This window comes from Oryx dammah, unplaced genomic scaffold (assembly GCF_014754425.2).
Source record: "Oryx dammah isolate SB20612 unplaced genomic scaffold, SCBI_Odam_1.1 HiC_scaffold_15, whole genome shotgun sequence".
In the NCBI taxonomy this organism is placed as follows: Eukaryota; Metazoa; Chordata; class Mammalia; order Artiodactyla; family Bovidae; genus Oryx; species Oryx dammah.
In genome coordinates, this window is record NW_024070199.1 from 38,058,852 (window position 1) to 38,066,312 (window position 7,461).

A 7,461-nucleotide genomic window follows, 5' to 3' on the forward strand; every position below is an offset into this window, starting at 1 on the left:
TCCCTTCTGGGGATGATGAGAGAGTGATGGGGAGCAGCTATAATACAGATGAAGCCTCACTCACTGGCCTGCAGCTCACCTCCTACTGTGCAGGTCTGGTTCCTAATAGACCAAGGACTGGTACTGGTCCTGACCCACTGTGCTGGTATTGTGGACTCCTGCTCTAAAACCAATAGTGGGACATTCTGTAGGACAAACCACCCTGCTTCCTCCCCATTTATGAACAAATAAATGGCATTAAAATTTGGAGAGGAACACTTATTTAGTCCTAAAGGAGAACAACCAAGTGCAACATATGACTACATTCTTTCAGTAAACTGTGAAAAGACATCTGCTTTTTGAGAATCAGGGAAATTTGCACATGGACTGGATATAAAATGTTCATTTTATTGGGAACAAAAGAGCATTTTTTTTCATATCCTATCACTCTACCACAAATACTCATTATGTACATTTGGTGAAATGTTCATCTTGTCGCTAAAATACTTCAGGAAAAATGAGTAAGGAGTAAAAGAGAATGAAATGATGGTCTGTCTTGATTTTAAAAATAATAGCTGCTATGCACAGCTGCTATGGAGTGAATTGTGTCCACCTTTGACTCCCAGTGTGATGATATTGGGAAGTAGGGTCTTTGGGAGGTACCCAAGTTGACATGGGGTTTTGATGGTGGTCCCTCATCAAGAGAGATTAGCCTCGCCCTCTTTTCCTCTCTTATTCTCCCTCTTCTTGTTCCCTTCAACCACCACATGTGAGAACATAGCAAGAAGAGAAAGACTGATGCAAGTCAAGAATGTCTTCACCAGGAACTCAATTGGCCATCACCTTGATGTTGCATAGTCTCTAGTCTATGACAACCTGTGGGACTAAGAGGTTTCTTTTGTAGTTATTGGTGCTGAATGATGAAATATAGAGTTCATGACACTCTTCTTTCTTATATTTGTTATGCTTGAAATAGTTTTGCAGTAAGAAGTTTATAGAAAGTCCATTTTGAAGTTTCTGTGTTAGTGATACCATTATCTCAAATGAGTCTCTCAGGCTTGCTTTCCCTGGCCACTGCACTCTCACAAGCACAGACCCTCATCCAAAAAGTGCTTAGACACTTCCTTCCATCAAAACAATAATTATAGTTACCAAAGTGGAAAGGTGGGACAGGGATAAATTGGGAGTTTGATATTAATATATGTATACTACTTTATTTAGTAGATAATCAACAAAGACCTACTGTACAGCACAAGAATTCTGCTCAATTGTGTATAATATCCTTTATGGGAAAAGAATCTAAGAAACATGTGTATGTATAAGGGAATTAATTTCCCATACAACTAATATTAATACAATTCTGTAAATCAACTACACTCCTATATAAATTAAAACCTGAATTTTTTTTTTTAATGTTTACATGTAGAGACCCCTGGAGTTCTTTAAACTCACAGGATTTCAGATAAGATGCTGGAGAAGGCAGACTGGATGCAGGAATTTAGACATTATTTGGGGTTTCATTTTCCTCAGCTTTGGTGTCTTTCGCTTCTAGTGTCACCTTTGATCTGTCTTTGGAGGATCTAATACAAGGGTTTGGAGACACCAGCTCGGTGTTAGTTGAAGGACGAAAGGGAGGTGCTAGCGGGAGAGTGAAATCTGAGCCCCATAGCACTGGGTTGGGGCACAATTGAGGCACAACTTATATCCCAAGTTCCCTGTGAAAACAGACTGTAGCTTCCTTCTCCATGACTTGTATGATATCAGACCAAGACTGGTTCCATCCTTTTTCATGTCCTGCTTCCCTTGAGACCTCACTGGTTTCTCTGGGAGAATTTTTTTTTTTTTTTTTTTTTTTTGCAGCACTAGGTCTTACTGCAGGCAGGAATCCCTCAGAAAAAATGGAGTAGCCATCATGGTCAATAAAAGAGTCTGAAAGGCAGTACTTAGATGCAATCTCAAAAATGACAGAATGATCTCTGTTTGTTTCCAAGGCAGACCATTCAATATCACAGTAATCCAAGTCTATGCCCCAACCAGTAACGCTGAAGAAGCTGAAGTTGAATGGTTCTATGAAGACCTACAAGACCTTTTAGAACTAACACCCCAAAAAGATGTCCTTTTCATTATAGGGTACTGGAATGCAAAAGTAGGAAGTCAAGAAACACCTGGAGTAACAGGCAAATTTGGCCTTGGAATGCAGAATTAAGCAGGGCAAAGACTAATAGAGTTTTGCCCAAAAAATGCACTGGTCATAGCAAATACCCTCTTCCAACAACACAAGAGAAGACTCTACACATAGACATCACCAGATGGTCAACACCGAAATCAGATTGATTATATTCTTTGCAGCCAAAGATGGAGAAGCTCTATACAGTCAACAAAAACAAGACCAGGAGCTGACTATGGCTCAGATCATGAACTCCTTATTACCAAATTCAGACTTAAATTGAAGAAAGTAGGGAAAAACGCTAGATCATTCAGGTATGACCTAAATCAAAACCCTTATGATTATACAGTGGAAGTGAGAAATAGATTTGAGGGCCTAGATCTGATAGATAGAGTGCCTGATGAACTACGGAATGAGGTTCGTGACACTGTACAGGAGACAGGGATCAAGACCATCCCCATGGGAAAAAAAAAATGCAAGATGGCTGTCTGGGGAGGCCTTACAAATAGCTGTGAAAAGAAGAGAGGCAAAGAGCAAAGGAGAAAAGGAAAGATATAAGCATCTGAATGCAGAGTTCCAGAGAATTGAAAGAAGCGATAAGAAAGCCTTCCTCACAGATCAATGCAAAGAAATAGAGGAAAAGAACAGAATGGGAAAGACTAGAGATCACTTCAAGAAAATTAGAGATACCAAGGGAATATTTCATGCAAATATGGGCTCGATAAAGGACAGAAATGGTATGGACCTAACAGAAGCAGAAGATATTAAGAAGAGGTAGCAAGAATACACAGAAGAACTGTACAAAAAAGATCATCACAATCCAGATAATCACGATGGTGTAATCACTCATCTAGAGCCAGACATCCTGGAATGTGAGGTCAAGTGGGCCTTCAAAAGCATCACTACGAACAAAGCTAGTGGAGGTGATGGAATTCCAGTAGAGCTGTTTCAAATCCTGAAAGATGATGCTGTGAAAGTGCTGCACTCAATATGCCAGCAAATTTGGAAAACTCAGCAGTGGCCACAGAACTGGAAAAGGTCAGTTTTCATTCCAATCTCAAAGAAAGGCAATGCCAAAAAATGCTCAAACTACTGCACAATTGCACTCATCTCACATGCTAGTAAAGTAATGCTCAAAATTCTCCAAGCCAGGCTTCAGTAATACGTGAACCACGAACTTCCTGATGTTCAAGCTGGTTTGAGAAAAGGCAGAGGAACCGGAGATCATATTGCCAACATCTGCTGGATCATGGAAAAAGCAAGAGAGTTCCAGAGAAACATCTATTTCTGCTTTATTGACTATGCCAAAGCCTTTGACTGTGTGGATCACAATAAACTGTGGAAAATTATGAAAGAGATGGGAATACCAGACCACATGACCTGCCTCTTGAGAAACCTATTTGCAGGTCAGGAAGCAACAGTTAGAACTGGACATGGAATAACAGACTGGTTCCAAAAAGGAAAAGAAATACATCAAGGCTGTATACTGTCACCCTGCTTATTTAACTTATATGCAGAGTACATCATGAGAAATGCTGGGCTGGAAGAAGCAGAAGCTGGAATCAAGATTGCCAGGAGAAATATCAATAACCTCAGATATGCAGATGACACCACTCTTATGGCAGAAAGTGAAGAGAAACTTAAAAGCCTCTTGATGAAAGTGAAAGTGGAGAGTGAAAAAGTTGGCTTAAAGCTCAACATTCAGAAAATGAAGATCATGACATCTGGTCCCATCACTTCACGGGAAATAGATGGGGAAACAGTGGAAACAGTGTCAGACTTTATTTTGGGGGGCTCCAAAATCACTGCAGATGGTGGCTGCAACCATGAAATTAAAAGACACTTACTCCTTGGAAGAAATGTTATGACCAACCTAGATAGTATATTGAAAAGCAGAGACATTGCTTTACCAACAAATGTCCATTTAGTCAAGGCTATGGTTTTTCCTGTGGTCATGTATTGATGTGAGAGTAGGACTGTGAAGAAAGCTGAGCACCGAAGATTGATGCTTTTGAACTGTGGCATTGGAGAAGACTCTTGAGAGTCCCTTGGACTGCAAGGAGATCCAACCAGTCCATTCTAAAGGAGATCAGCCCTGGGTGTTCTTTGAAAGGAATGATGCTGAGGCTGAAACTCCAGTATTTGGCCACCTCATGTGAAGAATACTCACTGGAAAGGACTCTGATGCTGGCAGAAATTGGGGGCAGGAGGAAAAGGGGACAACTGAGGATGAGATGGCTTGATGGGATCACCAACAAGATGGATGTGAGTCTGAGTGAACTCTGGGAGTTGGTGATGAACAGGGAGGCTTGGCGTGCTGCGATTCATGGGGTCACTAAGAGTCGGACACAACTGAGTGACAGAACTGAACTGAATGCATATATATGGAATTTAGAAAGATGGTAATAACACTGTATGAGAGACAGCAAAAGAGACACAGATGTATAGAACAGTCTTCTGGACTCTGTGGGAGAGGGCGAGGGTGGGATGAAATGGAAGAAGGGCATTGAAACATATATTATTATATGTGAAACAAATCGCCAGTCCAGGTTCGATGCATGATACAGGATGCTCGGAGCTGGTGCACTGGGATGACCCAGAGGGATGGTATGGGGATTAAGGTGGGAGGGGGGTACAGGATGAGGAACACGTGTACAGGCATGGTGGATCATGTCATTGTATGTCAAAACCCATACAATATTGTAAAGTAATTATCCTTCAATTAAAGTAAATAAATTTATATTTTTTAAAATGAGTAATTTCCATGCTGGTGGGTGGGGACACAATTAGACTTGGTGGAATTTGGCACTCAAGGATTGTTCCCTATAACTCAGACCAGCACTATCTACTCTGCTGAACCCTGGAAGGGTATCACCTGTACCTTCCCATAGTTCTCTGTATGTAGATCTTTCCTGGGAATTCTAACTATGCTGCTAAGTCACGTCAATCGTGTCCGACTCTGTGCAACCCTATAGATGGCGGCCCACCAGGCTCCCATCCCTGGGATTCTCCAGGCAAGCATACTGGAGTGGGTTGCCATTTCCTTCTCCAGTGCATGAAAGTGAAAAGTGAAAGTAAAGTTGCTCAGTCCTGTCCATCTCTTCGCAACCCCATGGACTGCAGCCTACCAGGCTCCTCCATCCATGGGATTTCCCAGGCAAGAGTACTGGAGTGGGTTGCCATTGCCTTCTCCGAACTCTAACTATATAGTCATCTCTCTTCTTGGGGAGAATGTTTGCCTCTGCCTAGGTACACCTTCCATGTATGTGTTGGAAACTATTTCTAGAGTTGGGGCAATTGTAGAACTCTCCTTGCTTGCCCCCCGCCTCAGGAATCCATTCTCTGCTGCCAGATGTTTCATGTAAAACAATGCTCTTTCATTTGTCTTTTCTACTTTGGAGTTATATGAAACAGGAGTATAATTGTGTCCTTTACTCCTTTATGTCAACTAAAATGGAGGTACTCCTGCAACCAGAAGTCACTGAATGCCTTGTGAATGCTAGGCAGTGATTTCTGTGCATGGGTGCAAACTTGGGGATATGTGTTGGGGCCTTAGGGACCCCCAGTCTTGCTGGACAAACATGCCAATTACAAATAGTATTTGCTGTGTGGTATGTTCAGTTCAGTTAAGTCGCTCAGTCATGTCCAAATCTGCAACCCCATGGACTGCAGCATGCCAGGGCTCGCTGTTCTTCACCAACTCCTGGAGCTTGGGCAAACTCATGTCCATCGAGTTGATGATTCCATCCAACCATCTCATCCTCTGTCAACATCTTCTCCTCCTGCCTTCAATCTTTCCCAGTAATAGGGTTTTTTCTAATGAATCAGTTCTTCACATCAGTTGGCAAAAGTATTAGAGGTTCAATTTCAGCATCGGTCCTTCCAATGAATATTCAGGTTTGATTTCCTTTAGGATGACTTGGTGAATCTCCTTACAGTCCAAGGGACTATCAAGAGTCTTGTCTAACACCACAGTTCAAAACCATCAATTCTTCATCTCTCACCATTCTTGATGGTGCAACTGTCACATCCATACATGACAACTGGAAAAATCATAGCTTTGATTATACTGAACTTTTTCAGGAGAGTAATCTGTCTACTTTTTTAAAATTTGTATAGGTTTGTCATAGTTTTTCTTCAAAAGAGCAAGCATATTTTAATTTCATGGCTGCAGTCATCATCTGCAGTGATTCTGGAGCCCCCAAAAATAAAGTCTCTCAGTGTTTCCATTGTTTCCCCATCGATTTGCAATGAAGTGATGGAACCAAATGCCATGATCTTCATTTTCTGAATGTGAAGTTTAAACCAGATGGTTCACTCGCCTATTTCACTTTTATCAAGAAGCTCTTTAGTTCCTCTTCAACTTCTGCACATCTGAGGCTATTGCTATTTCTCCTAGAAATCTTGATTCCAGCTTGTGCTTCATCCAGTTGGACATTTCACATGATGTACTCTGCATATAAGTTAAATAAGCAAGGTGACAATATACAGCCTTTATGTACTCCTTTTCCGATTTGGAACTAGTCTGCTGTTCCATGTTCAGTTCTAACTGTTGCCTCTTGACCTGCGTACAGATTTCTCAGAAGGCAGGTAAGATCATCTGGTATTCCCATCTCTGTAAGTTTTCCACAGTTTGTTGTGATCCACACAGTCAAAGACTTTTGCATGGTCAATAAAGCAAAGTAGGTGTTTTTCTAGAAATCTCCTGCTTTTTCTATGATCCAACAAATGTTGACAATTTGATCTCTGGTTCCTCTCCCTTTTACAAATCCAGCTTGAACATATGGAATTTCACAGTTCATATACCGTTGAAGACTTGCTTGGAGAAATTACTTTGGTAGCATGTGAGATGAGTGCAACTGTGTGGTAGTTTAACATTCTTTGACATCACCTTTTTTGGGGATTGCAGGGAAAATGACTTTTCCTGTCCTGTGGCCACTGCTGAGTTTTCCACATTTGCTGGCATATTGAGTGCAGGACTTTAACAGCATCATCTTTTAGGATCTGATATAGCTCTACTGTAATTCCATCACCTCCATTATCTTTGCTTGTAGTGAAACTTCTGAAGACCCATTTGACTTCACATTTCAGGATTGTCTAGCTCTAGGTGAGTGATCACACCATCGTGGTTATCTGGGTCATCAATAACTTTTTTGTGCAGTTCTTCTATATATTCTTTCACCCTCTTCTGAATATATTCTGCTTCTGTTAGGTCCATCCCATCTCTCTCTTTTATTGTGTCCATCTTTTCCTGAAACATTCCCTCCCTATCTCTAATTTTCTTTAAGTCATCTCTGGTCTTTACCATTCTAAAG